This window comes from Pteropus medius, unplaced genomic scaffold (assembly GCF_902729225.1).
Source record: "Pteropus medius unplaced genomic scaffold, Ma_sr-lr_union100, whole genome shotgun sequence".
NCBI lineage: Eukaryota > Metazoa > Chordata > Mammalia > Chiroptera > Pteropodidae > Pteropus > Pteropus medius.
The window spans coordinates 1299718-1313305 of NW_024348304.1; the positions used below are offsets into that span (position 1 = coordinate 1299718).

Consider the following 13588-nt stretch of genomic DNA (forward strand, 5'->3'; position numbering starts at 1 on the left):
CCGGTTCTCCCCCGGGGCCACTTCTGAGGAGCTGCTACAAAAACGGTGACTGATGCTGCATCTTCCAGGAGATGCCAGACTGTCATGGAATGGGAAATCGGTTATTATTCCAGAGTCTGAGTAGGAAATAGATCTTTTGTCCAACAGGAGACGAAAGCGTTTGTGTCGCTCATTAGCACGGCAGAGTCCGATGATGGCAGGGAGACCGCGGCTGTGGGGTGGTGCGGGGATGCGGGGGTTCGGATGAGGGGGTTCGGGGCTGCCGAGTCCCGCGGTCGCCGAGCAGGGAAGGCAGCCAGCATCCGGGGCAGTGTTTGGGGCGGAAACCGCATTTTCTGATGATGCGTGTTGCATGCTGCTTAGAGACCAATGCGGAGCACGGGCAGAGACGTCCTCTATGATTTGCGTCGGGGACCCTGACTGCACAGACAGGCCCCGAGGGGCCGGAAGAGGCCGGGGTCTGTTGCACGGTGAGGCCGTGCACACCCGCCGTGCCACCTCCTGTCTCTCGCGTGCGTGGTGACACGCGCGGGTCCCGTGGGTCTCGGCGAGGCCACGGGAGGGGCACCAGGACCGATGCAGACCGCCCGGGCGGGTGCCGGCTCTGCCACGTGCCTGCTGGGGAGACACGGGCACTTCGATCACCCGTGACATAGAGACCAGAACAGCTCCTCAGAAAAGCCACGTTCATAAACCGCAGGGAAGCTCATGCTGCCGAGGGGCTCTTCACGACCTCGCATCGGAAGGTCACTCGAGGTGAAGGCCCCTGAACGGGACGTCCGGTTTGATAACTCGGGCCGGGCCTGCTGTAAGCGAACGCTCCTGGGGTTCCGGAATGCCACCCAGCACGTGACATTCAGCCGTGTGTCCCCAGCACGCTGCGATGTTCGCACGCGCTTGGCCGGTCCGTTGGTTTGCTAGTTTCGTTGGTTTGCTGGTGGTTTTCGTGTCCAGCTTTTTTACAGTCTACAGACGAGGCATGAAATTGCAGAAGCCAGCGCTTCTCACAGTTTTCTGGAGTTGGCAGTGCTTAGGTCAGGGGTAGCTTTGTCATTTGTGGGTCTTGGCCACTGTCTGCCTAGAAAAATAAATTGTCACTAGGGCCTCCTGGTCCCAGGGGCCAGGATTTCTATACCACATAGAAGCCGAAGCCCGAGTTCAGCCGGGTCTGCAGCCTGGGGTGTGAGGGTTCATGGAGCTCCCCAGTCACCTTGTGCCCCCAAAGTGCCCTGGTCAGCCGGCTGCAGGCCTTGTCTCTGATGGGCGAGTGGCCGTCTCAGCTGGGGTGGGGGACCCCGTGGATCCCATCTCGTAGGACGTGGCTAAGGGCCATCACAGTGAGAAAGAGTGCATGACAGCGCCACGGCTTCTGGGGGCGCAGCAGTTGACATTCTGCCCCTGGGGTCTCTACGTTTTCACCCTTCTTCCCGTGCACACGTGTCACGAGCAGCCGAGTCGGCACAGAAGCCAGGATTTCCAGGGCCGTTCGTTCCAGAAGCACATGGGGCCCGGAGCCCGACCAGACCGCCTCCCCCTGCGCCCCCCTCCGCAGCTGGATCTGCAGGGTAGACGTGTGCTCGAGGTCACTGACGAAATGCAGTTTGTATCCGTGAAGCAGCTCGACACTTACCTGATTTCATTAGGAAACAACCGGCGACTTCTCGAGCTGGAGCCGCGAATGAGCGCCGTGGGGTGACGACGAGGCAGCCACGCCAGCGAGTGGTCCGCGGCGCTCGTCCCAAACGGACCGAACGTCTGTGGGGTCAGCACATTTCTGAACGTCTGTGGGGTCAGCACATTGGAGGCTGTGCTGTGTAGACTGCCTAACCCATCCCATGAAAGTTTACTTTCCAGAATACAAAATTTCCCTTCTAAGTCATTATCCATGGTCCGTTCTCTTGCCTGGGGTAATTGTTGTAAGCACAGCGGGAACTCGCAACACATTCGTGTTTGTATTGGGCCTCGAGCTCCGCTTCTAAATCCCAGACCATCTTCCGAAGTCACAAGTTCCCATTCTTCTTCAGAGCACGTCGGTTTCTTTGTCCGGACTAAAATATCACAGTGGAAAAACATTTGCACTAGAGCACATTTTCTATCTTAATTTTACGTCGCACTTTACAAAGCAGCTGATATTGTCAAATATAAGTATTTGTTTAAAAGCACGCTGCAGAATCATATGGGGCTATCAGCTCTAGGCATTATTAACATGCGTATATTCGATTAAAATGTATGTGCCTCGGCTTACGTCTTAGAATACGTCTCGATTCTCACAGGGTGTCTTGGAGCACAGTGATCAAACGCCTCTCTCCCCGTCAGCGTTCACTGACGTTTCTAGCTTCCACGTCTGTCTACCCCAGTGTCTTCCGTGGTACTCGAGTTGTTTGAATTCGGCGTTTGAATTGCTTTCATGCGCACTGCCCTCTCTGTTCGAATCTCCTCTGTAAGGAGGCGGTCAGGCATGTGCTCCATCCTTCCACACACAGCCGTGGAAGGCCGTGCAGTCCCACCACCTGCGAAGTCCCACTGCCCGTGTTCGCATCTAGGCTGTCGTTTGTTTGCTGTGAAATTTGAGAGGCTCGTTTCATCTCCCCCCCTCTGTCTCTCCTCATCACAAAACGGAAATTAATAGAATCTGCCTCATAGAATGTTGAGTTATTTCATATAAAGTCTTTGTACGGTGCCTGACATGTGGTAAACAGTCCACAAACGTTAGCCGCTGTTCTTTAAAATTATGGAAACTGAGATCTCGAGAGTGACTTACTGGTAATGGCACTAACTCGTGGACATGGGCCTTGACACCAAGTCGAACGTGTTTTCATCCATCATTTGCATTCCCAAAGGGCAAACGCTGGTTTCCTTCTATATTTAGGGATATGCTTGTTTTTCAAGTTGAGTTTGTACTCGCAAAGTACAGTTAATTTTAGAATTTTTAAACATTTCTTTTCTCAGTTATGGCCGCAGGATGTTTTTTAAATGTGAATGTACTGCTTCTAAAAATTCTCTTCTGAATCTCACTGTTCTCTTTATAAAAGCAATTACCCCTTGGAAGTAGCAATGAAGAGCGAAGAAAAGCTTCGACTTTGAACTGTAAACTTCTATACGAAGTTCGAATGCTTTATTACAAACATTAAGAAGCTAGTCGAACACAAGATATTCATTCTCCCACTCTCCACGCTGGCCAAACACACAGTTCCAGGAGGCCGACGCTGCGCTCTGCGTCCCCCGCCCCCAAACCTACTCTCGAGGAAGCGGGGCCGGGTTGGTGCGGCCAGCTGGACCAGCCAACCCCATGAGTCCTCCTGCGGCTTCGCTCTCTCCAGTGTGGGTCTTTGAGTCGTCCTGGGTTCGGGCCCGTGGATCTCCGAGACGAACACACATCATGTGTAGAAAAATCCAAGTTTCTCGATGTCCATTGCCGAACAGTCAAGGCGCAGCCAAGTTTAGATCCTTAGAACACCTGCGTGTGTGGCACATGCACACACGCACGCACACTCATTCGTAAAGTTACCTGGCTTCCAAGCTCTTTTTTAATGAAAGGGAGTGGCCAGGAAAACACGGGGGAAGTGAAATGGCCTTAATTTCTGTCACAGTAAAATGGTTTCCTGCTATTCTTGTGATTTTACCGAGTCTGTAGGTTTCTTAGCATCCGGTGTCCAGTTCTCGGGCCTGTAGACCTGCAGCCACTACAGATGCGCAAAATACTAGCAAACCAGATACAAGAGCACGTTAGACGGATTAGACACCATGACCCCGAGTTTCAGAGTTTCAAGTCGTCTTCAAAACATCCTTAGTCCTCGGGGGTAGGAAAAGTGTACCATTATTTTTCAGAAAAAAAAAAAAATTTAAAAACCTTTTCCCTGTTGGAACCTCCAGTACTGTTCCATGGCATGGTGTTACCACGTAGCCGGTTACACGTCCAGAGTTAGGTTTAGGAATGTGGTTACTCAAACTTAGGGAATGGAAGAGTCGTGTGGCATTAGGATTCTACCAACAACGGTTCTCTTTTGTCCCTAGAATGTGATAGAATTAAGAGAAGCTATTCAAGCCATACGGTCTCTGAACAGAACACAAAATTGGTTTCTGCAGATGTATCAAAATAGTTACAGCCAAGAGAACATTACAAGGCTACGTCTTGAAGTCAAGGTAGAAGTCATTGTTATGGCCTGAAGCTTTGTTTCTTACAAAGCAATCTGGTCGTTCTTGATAGAGCAAAGACATGTCTTATGCAGCAGATCACCTCAGTGCTGCGTACCTCGTTTATGAGTAGTGTTCACTGCCGACGAGAACAGCTAGTTCAAAGGCACGAGCGTCTGCTTTCACGTTGGAAGTAGCAGGCGACTCTTCAGGCAAGGTTTTGCATCTTTTCGGTTCTCACGGTTGAGCAGGCTTCCCCTGGGGGACTCCCGAAGGTAGCTCTGTAGCTCGGGCTCATCGTCTTCCCTCTTGGAGCCATGTCGGGGATGCATCTGGGAGACCGTGGAAGGAGCCAGCAGCAGAGCAGGGAGGGGCTGGCTCAGCACCTGGGGCTTCGGAGGCCCCGAGCGGAGGCCCAGCGTGCGGTCTTCTCGTGGGACACCCAGAGGTCCTGCAGCAGACGGCAGGAAGAGTGCTTCTTCAGTGGCCTGTGACAGTCCTGCGTGCCTCATTCCCTTGCCTCTCTCACCTCTCGGTCACAGAGGCCCCGCCTCAGAAGTCCAGGTGCTGCTAGAGAGAAGCAGGTCCCTCCCGGCACGACTCACACACCTGGGAAAGGCGGCAACCGTGCGCCACCTCTTCTTCCAGGGAGGCGGCTGTCCTGTCCTGCAGAGGGGACCTCCTCGGCCAATTCCGCCCTCTCCTTTGTGTCCAGCTTGTCTTATTCCTGCTCTGCTAGCATGCTGGGTTCTCCACTCAGGGAGGCCCGACCTCCCCAAATCTCTTGGCCAACGATATAGGTACAATCTTACACTCTCCAGGTGACCAATACCCCGCCCTTCCCCCCCCCACCCCGCCCATCACAGCAAGTGGGGGTGGGGCAGGTTTGCTGACTCCCTCGCATCCGCAGCCCCCACCAAGGTTCTGTCCGTCTACTTTGGGACGCACAGGGGTTAGAAACCTTCCCAGCGGCCTGTGTAACGTGCAGAGGCACCGTCATTCCATTCGGATGTCCAAGAAATTAATCAAAGGGGAAGACGAGGAGGAACAATCGTGCCGCCACGATGCCGATGTCACTCTCCTGACTCAACTTTTCCAGCTCCAGAAAAAGAGTTGTTGTCATTCGCATAATTATGCTAGATTTACATGCTGAGAACTGATATCATGACCTCGAGCCAGGCTCTGCAAACACGGGGCTGCTTACCAGGCTTCAACCCTAACGTGTAGCTTTCAGGGGTATTTTTTTCCATTTCGTTTTAAAATTTTTCTTATGATTTTCAGGTAATTTTTTTTTTGTTATGAATGAGATCTTTTCCATTATATCATGTAGGTGGTTATTGCTTGTGTGTGTGTGTGTGTGTGTGTGTGTATACATATATAATACATACATGTAAGCTATTTTGTATATTTTTAATATTTTATCTTACCGATGTTTTCTTGTTTGAAAATTTTTATCGATTCTGTTGGTTGGTCTGGATACATTCTTCTGTCTTCTTCAAAGAAAGATCTACCCTTTCTTTTTTAGTACTTGTCTCTAATTGTTGTCTATTTATGTTGGCTAACATTCCTATACAACCTTAAAAAGCGAAAAGATAATGTCTTATTTTTTCGATAATGTCTTATTTTTTACTATCGCAGGAATGCTTCTAATTTTCCCCATTAAGTAAGGATCTGTCATTATCTATGAATTTCTAGTTTATTAATTTATCAAGAATGGATGTTAAATTTGAATAACTTTTTAGTGTCCATGGAATGATCTGATCTATCTTCTATTAATAGATTTCCTAATATTGAAAAATCCTTGCATATATTAAAAAAAAACCTACTTCGTTCATGATTGCTAAATGTGCTAGTGGATTCTGTTTGTCAAAATTATCTCTAGGATTTTTCCAACAAAGTTGTGAAATAGCTTTCATCGGGTTTTTGTTTTTTTTAATTGGGTTTAGGTGTCAAAGTTAAACTTTCCTCGTAAGAATAATTTGAACATTTTGCTGTAGACTAAATATGTGTGTGCCCAAAATTCACATGTTGCAATCTGTTCCCCCAGGGTGACATTAGGAGGTGGGGCCTTTGGGAGGTGATTGAGTCGTGAGGTTGGCACCTTCATGGATGGGATCAGTGTCTTAAAGGAGACCCCAGAGAGGTCCCTCACCCTTCCTTCCCGGCAGGGCTCAGTGACAAGGCGGCCACCTCTGAACCAGGGACTGGGGCCCCCACCAGACACTGCCTCTGCCGGCACCTTGATGGTGGACTTTTTGGCCTCCAGAACATGAGAATTTCTCTCGTTTATAAGTCACAGTATGATATTTTTGTGATAGCCACCTAAATAGACTAGAACGCATTTTCTTCTACTTATTTTTTTCTTGAAAAATTTAATTTGCACTTGGATTATTTGGTCTTTAAAGAATTGATGGGATTCCCCCATAAAACCATAGGGGTCTGCTGCTTTGCAGGGAGGGAGTGGCCTTTTAATAATCTTTTCTATGTAGTCTATGGAAAATGGTCTTTAAAACTTTTTATCTTTATAGGGGTCAGTTTGGATACAGTACATTTTCCTAGAAAATTGTCCACTTCGTACAGATTATCAAATGTATTTACTTAGAGTTCTGCAAAGTAGTTTCTTATGAAATTACTAAGTGTTCTATATTTCAATGCTTATTTCCCCTTTATTGTTTTTTATTTTGCATATTTATACTTTCCCCATTCTTACTTGACTAAGAAAACTTATGGTTAATTTTTATCATAATTTTTTTAAAGAATCAGATTTATTGTATTTTATCCATTTGACTTATTGGTTTTGTTTTGTTTATATGTCTGAGTTAGATGTTTAACTCAGTTTTATTGACGTAAATATTTAAGGCTACAAATATCAGTGCTTCAAAGATTCAGATATGTAGACTTTTCATTTTCATTTTGTTTTAGAAATTTTGCAGTTTGGGTTGTGTTTTGCCTTTTGACCCAAACACCTGCACATAGAGATCATTTAATTTCTTCCTTTCCCATTCCGATGCCTTTTGTTTCTTTTTCTTGTTTGATTGCTCCGGCAAGGAATTCCAGTACCATGTTGAAATGGAGTGGTGAGGGTGGGTCACCTGTCTCGTTCCTCACGTCGGAGGAAAAGCTTTCCACCTTTCACCACTGAGTAGGATGTCAGCTGTGGGACTGGTATACATGGCCTTTATTATGTTGACCTATGTTTCCTCTCTACCTGATTAGCAGTTTTTATCATGAACAGATGTTGAATTTTGTCACGTTTTTTCTGCATCTATCGATGATCATATGATTTTTTTTCTTTTCTTCTGTTCATGTAATCTATCACATTATTTGATTTCGATGTATGTTGAACTATCCTTGTAGCCCAGAGATAAATCTCACTTCTTTTTCATGTTGTTTTGTGTAACTGCTATGTTTTTTTCTTGTGGTTACCATAAAGCTTACACAAAATTATTGTGTAATTTAATTGTTTTAAACTCGTAATAACTTTACTTTGATGGAATTCCTAAACTTTTACTTCTCCCTCATAATTTAGGTTATCGAAGTAACATTTTCTATGGTCTTATATCGTATATCTGACAACATAATATTGTAGTTACAGTTATTTTTAATATGTTAACTTTTATATTAGAGTGGTGATTATGCTCCACCATTACCAGGAAGTGTGGCCCCTACCTTCACGTGTTTTTACAGTGTTTATTAGCATCCTTTTATCACATTCAAAGAACTTTCTTTAGCCTTTCTTTTCAGGCAGGCCTAACGGTGAGAAACTCTCTCGGCCAGTGTTTACTCTGGAAAGTCTCCCTCCCCCTCATTTCTGAAGGACGCCTTTGCCAGGCATAGCATTTTTGTTTGACATGTTTTTTCTTCTAATATTTTGAGTATATTATACGTTACCTTTATGACAATTTAAGTCTTTAAATCTTGTCCTTCTCATCCTCTATTCCTGATGTTCTCCTGGGCATAGTCTCTGTGGAGCATCCTATGATTTACCGTTCATTCCTGAGAAGTGTTTTGTCTTTTCGTTGGATAACCGTCTGTCTACGTCTTCCTCTTGTTTTTCCGTTTCCTAGGCAGGCAGGTGGCAGCTGAGGGAGGAGCTTCGGTAAAGGAGAGAAAAGCATCTGCTTGGGGACAGGAGCTAATGAGAAGGTGCCGCGTGAGGTTAAATACCACCTCCCGCGTTCTGGGGTCCTCGCCGTTAGGTCATCCCACGTGAGGCCTTTGGGACACTGCTCTGAGTGGGTTTTCAAAAGAAGGTGGACGGGTAGAATCACCTCACCCGCTACAGTCTCCGAAAAACGCAATCAGCTCTTATAATCAGGAGGTTTTTGTTTGTTCCTGAGCAGATCAAATCAGAAGTTTGTTGTTGGCATGTGTGTGGGTTTCATCGCAGTGATAATTAGTGGTATTAAGTAGATATTACCAGCTGTGTTTTCATATTGTTGCGGTTTAAGATGGAAAAACCCCCACGCCAGTACGAAGAAATTGAACTTCGATTAAACTTCGATTTCAAATTTCCACACTATAGAGTTGAGAGAGAGATCACGTGAACATAGCAAAGATTTTATTTAACTCATTAAATAAAGAGGGAACCAGACCAACGTTGTAGCTTGTTCAAGAAAACCATTAATTTATATGGAGTAAGGGCTGTTGGAAGGAACTTACAAACACACTCAAAGGCAGCCCTCCCCGTCAAATAGAATTACAGAATTACCGCCCCACTGCCAGCTGTCTGCAGCTTAGAGGGTCGTGGAATAGCAAGGAAGGGTCCAGAGCCCCTTACGGAATCAGATTACCCGCATCCCTCTGCGAGCACACCTCTGCGAGGCTGTTTTATGAGTTTGAGCCAAGGCGGCGACACGTGGCGGGAAGCGAGATCTCAAATGCTCCCCGGAACAACGGTTTCCCAGTGATTTTGTGCGTTTCACATTAAGGAGGCATCTAAGGGGACAGCACGGAGGCGGGAGGAAGGGAGGCAGGCGCGGGCTTGCAGGACGGCTAACGGGATCAGTGCTGGCTCCTCGCTGGCTCCCTGCGGTTACAGCTCGGTTCACAGGTGCCTTAACCTAGATGGACAGAGCGGCTTACTGCAAAGACACGCCCCTTACTCAGTTACCTGCCGGGCTGTGAGGAGGACACCTGGACCCGCCCAGTTAGGAACTTAGGAGCAGATCGGCTTCTTTCTGTAGAATCGCTTTTTCACCTACATCTAAGGCAGCTTCCACGTCCCAGGTACCAGGCGGCGCTGAGAGTCTCTCTGACGCATCCGTGTGGCCGGTGCGTGTGGCCGGTGCGTGTGGCCCGTGCATGCAGCGCTAGTCGATACTCGCGTGCGCTGATGCAGACAGACCTCTCTCCCTTCTCATTCTTTTTTGACTCAAAACTCCGTCCTTAAGGAACTATCTGGGAGACTTGAATCTGATCGCAGAAAAGCAGAAGTAGCACATCACCGCACAATGCGAGACCAATCCGTTACCGAAGGGGTTCCTCTTCCCTCCGAGACGGGTGAGCACGAGGCCGAGGCCAGCACACAGCGCCCAGGAGGGACACGGGAGCATCAGAGAAGCACGGGCCAGAAATGTCTCCTGCGTCTCGAGAAGCCGATCACACGGGAAGACAGAGCAGGGAACTGCTGAGGGAAACACCACTGTTTAAATATCACTTATGACGCCAAAACCACCTTTGTACAGCCAAGCAGAGCCAGAGCTCAGAGGAGGCGCCCGGAGGCCGAGAACATTCTGTGACGTGAAGTACTCAAATCCCAGGAAGGCGACGACGTCTTTCTCAGAAGAACATTAAGGAATTTCTGATTTCCCTCGGTAAACAATAGAATACTGATAGTTTTCCCTACGAGTTAAGGGAAGTTTGGATTTTATTTTAACTGAAAAGTAGTGGAACTTTACCAAAAGGAAAAAGAATAAAAAATCAGGTGAAAGGAGCATTGCAGAGAACAATTATAAGTTAACTGAACAATGGTAGATGTAATAATAATTGCAAGAATAATTGATTCTGATATAAAATACAAATTTAAGTGTGAAAATGTTTCTTTTAAACAAATCATTGGTCCTAAATAAGAAATTCTTTGCATTTCAGAAGCAGGCCCTAATTCCCATTTATTTAGTAGGAAAGCAAAGCTGTAATATTCAAGTTTAACCAGCCACCTGCCATTTCATTTGCAAACACGATCTGCCTACCAGCCCAGAGGTGCCGTGGCATAGCAGTTAGAGCTAGGTGCTGGCTCTAACTCAGATGCCACCTGTGTGACTTTGGGCAGGTGAATTAACATTTGTTATTTATCTGTAAAGTATCACGGTTGGATTAGAAGATGTCTAAAATTGCTTTATCTCAGTCGAAGGGCGCAGACTCCACAGTGAGCAGAAAACATTCAGGGAGTTGACGTGTTGTGGGGACCTACTGGTCAACTTTGCTGGCGTGCCAAACAGCAGGACCAACCTTCCAATGTCAGGGAACTTCTGAACCGAAGCAAGACACAGTCTCACGTCCCCTGCCCCCGGCAAGTCAGTGTCCCTGCTTCTTGGACACACTTGATGGTTCGGCGGATCCCAGGTGACACTCAGCCCTGGGAAGGGAACCACTCATGTGCCACCTTTGCTGACCCATCAAGAAAACCCTTTCCACAGACTGCTCTGTTTAGAGTCTGTCCTCTTATCTCAAGAGTCCCCAGCCCCTGGGCTGCAGACAGTTACCGGTCCGGGCCTGTTGGGAGCAGCAGGTGAGCGAGTGAAGCGCCATCTGTGTCTGCGGCCGCCCCCAGCACCAGCATCACCGCCTCAGCTCCACCTAGACCATTGGGCCTCAGAGTCTCACAGGAGCGCCGGTCTCTGGGGCCAGGGTTGGGGACCGCTGGTCTCTCTGACTGAAAACGTGGAGCCTCCAGGAAGACCGTGCGTGAGCATCCCACACACACAAGCCGATCACATGCGAATCCGGGCGAACACGTGTGTTGTGTCAGTAAAAGTTAATGACGCAGACATTTAGTCCGCGGTCCCTGCGGGAGGCAGAGCAAGGGCCCCGCCAAGGACACGCAGGCCCCGAAGCCTGCGAATGTGGCCACACGTGGCAGGAGGGTCTCCAGCGGTGACATGAAGAGAAGGACTTCGAGGGGGGAGGTGCCCCTGGGTTGTGTGCCCAGTGCAGTCGCGAGGGACCTTACGGGAAGGGAGCGGCGGTGGCAGACCCACTTTGAAGGTGCTGGCAGCTGGCCTGAAGCTGGAGGATGGGGCTACAAGGCACCTGCCCTGACCTCGGTAGGGGAGATGAGTCCTCCCGAGCCTCCAGAACGGCCAGTTAATCAATCTGTGTAGGTTTAGGTCGCTGAGTCTGGTGAGCTGTCAGAGCATCAGTGGGAAACACGCATACTCTACTCCCCAGAAACAGTTTCCATGGAAATTAGGCAAACACGGTCCACTCTGCCCCTGGCACAGACCGGGAGCGGGGTGCTCCGGGACGTGCCCTCTCTCTCCACGGTTCCTGTGCGTCCTCCCCAGGGAACGCGTGACAGCGTCGTCCTCAGGCCGCTGAGAGCGGGGACCGTGTGGAGGCGCTGGGCCGTCCCACAGGAGGACGCTGCTGTGAGAAGCGTCCCTCCCGAGTGAGTGCTGGGGAAGGACAAAGCAGCTCGCGCACAGCCCCATGGTGGAATCATGAGCAAGCCCGGGCATGCTCCCGGGAAGTGCACCCCAGAGGATCCCCCTCTCCGACCCCAACCCCCCCCACCCCCGGTGGCCCGGAGACGGGCTGTGACCACGCAGGGCGCCCTGCCCCACGCGGGGCCTCCCTCGCCGCGCCTCAGGCGTGCAGGTGTCCCTGTCCCCTCTGTCCCCCAGGGGCCCCACACCGGCCTCCTGGAGTGGGGGGGCCTCAGGCGTGCAGGTGTCCCTGTCCCCTCTGTCCCCCAGGGACCCCACGCCAGCCTCTGGGGGGCGGGGGCGGCGCAAACCGCTCTGTTCTACAGTCTAGGGGGCTGTGAGGCTTGCACACTCTGCGCAGCTGTGACGGGGACCCCTCAAAGCCCTTGCGGGGTGCAGTCGAAGGCCCACCCCGCCCGCGGGCCTCTCCCAGGACAGCGCGCCCCAGGCTCCTCGGCGTGCGGCCGGTCACAACTCCCACACCGTCCCCTGCTTGAGGTTTGAAACACGACATTCCCGTTTATTTTTCCTAAAGAACGTGTGAAACCCCTTGCCCATGCCCGTCTTCTGCAAGCAGGGTCTTTCTCTGAGCCCCCCCGCCCCCCAACACCCCCTTGTCCTTCCATCCACACGGTCCCTGGAGAGGAAGGGCCAGGTGACTGACGGCTGAACTTGGGCAGAAGGCTGGGTGCACCAGGCTCAGCCCTCCCTTAGCACTGTCACAGCTTTGGGGCCCTAAGGCTCCTTTGAGGGATTGAGTGGGGTGGGGGGTGGGGCGTGGTAGCGAGGGAGGAGGCGGGGCAGGGGTCCATCCAGCACGGCTGGTTCATCTGCCTGATTCTGGGGTGCAGCATCCAGCCACGTGGCAGTCTGAGAGCCACATCCAGCAATACGGGTCACGTTCTGGCCTCTTCTGCCTTAGTGTTTGCTGTAATTATTAACCAGATCAGAACCGGGCCGGGAACAGTGTCCCTGTACCTCGGGGGCCCTCAGAGGCCCCAAGGAGAAGGAAGGATTACTTCGAAAACGGTACACATCAGTTGCTGGGCTGGTATTTTTTCCCTTTATACCCTCAATCTTCTAAACTCATTTTACAATTATAAAATATTACTTTCATAATAACTGAGTGAAAACGTTTAGGCTCAGAGGTCCCTGATGCCTTTCAAGTTAGAGAGGAGCTTTACCTAGTCTCAAAACAGGGCCAAAGCCACAAGAATAACACAGAAAACTCCCTAAATCATCATCCCACAAGATAAAGACCCATGTGCTCTAGATGCAATTTTAAAGTGCTCTGGACAGTGAGGTTGAAGCAGATTTCGAAACCTTTTGCCAATAACAAGGACAAGCAAGGAACAGGCAGCCACTCCTCTGGTCACAGGCACGTGACAGCAGAACCTCACAACAGACCCCGACAACCTAGCACTAGTCACTTCACTTAAGAGTCAATCGACAGCTGCCGGGCTTGGCGTCCCCATCACCCTCCTCCAACCCCTCGAGAAAGGCCCAAGGCCCCGTCGCTCCCCTCCGAGGAAGTGCATGATTCTTGTTCAGCGAACTTTCACGCCAACCCGCCTCGTGCTGGTCCGCGGACCCCGTCCGGGTGGACCCTGTGTACATCATCTCGGTGAATTACAGGTATCATTCTCCTACACGAGAGATGCCAGCAGGGAGAGCAGGTGGCCTGCCAGGGTCTCGCTGCTGGAGGTTGGGGGAGGGGCCTCGCTCAGGCAGTCTGGCTCATGGCTCAAGGGTGCTTTGAATCAGGGCCCTGAGGGGATGTGTCCCCCATCTCCTCACAGGCATCATGT

The 13588-nt window shown here is 50.0% G+C and overlaps 1 long non-coding RNA gene across 1 annotated transcript in view; it reads right to left on the minus strand.

The window, feature by feature from the left end:
* Positions 1 to 8673: 8673 nt before the first annotated feature.
* LOC120616215 (uncharacterized) overlaps positions 8674 to 13588 on the minus strand; it is a 9465-nt gene continuing 4550 nt past the window's right edge. Inside the window, exon 2 of the long non-coding RNA XR_005656528.1 lies at positions 8674 to 10584. This is a non-coding gene — a long non-coding RNA (uncharacterized LOC120616215). The remainder of the gene's footprint in view (positions 10585 to 13588) is intronic.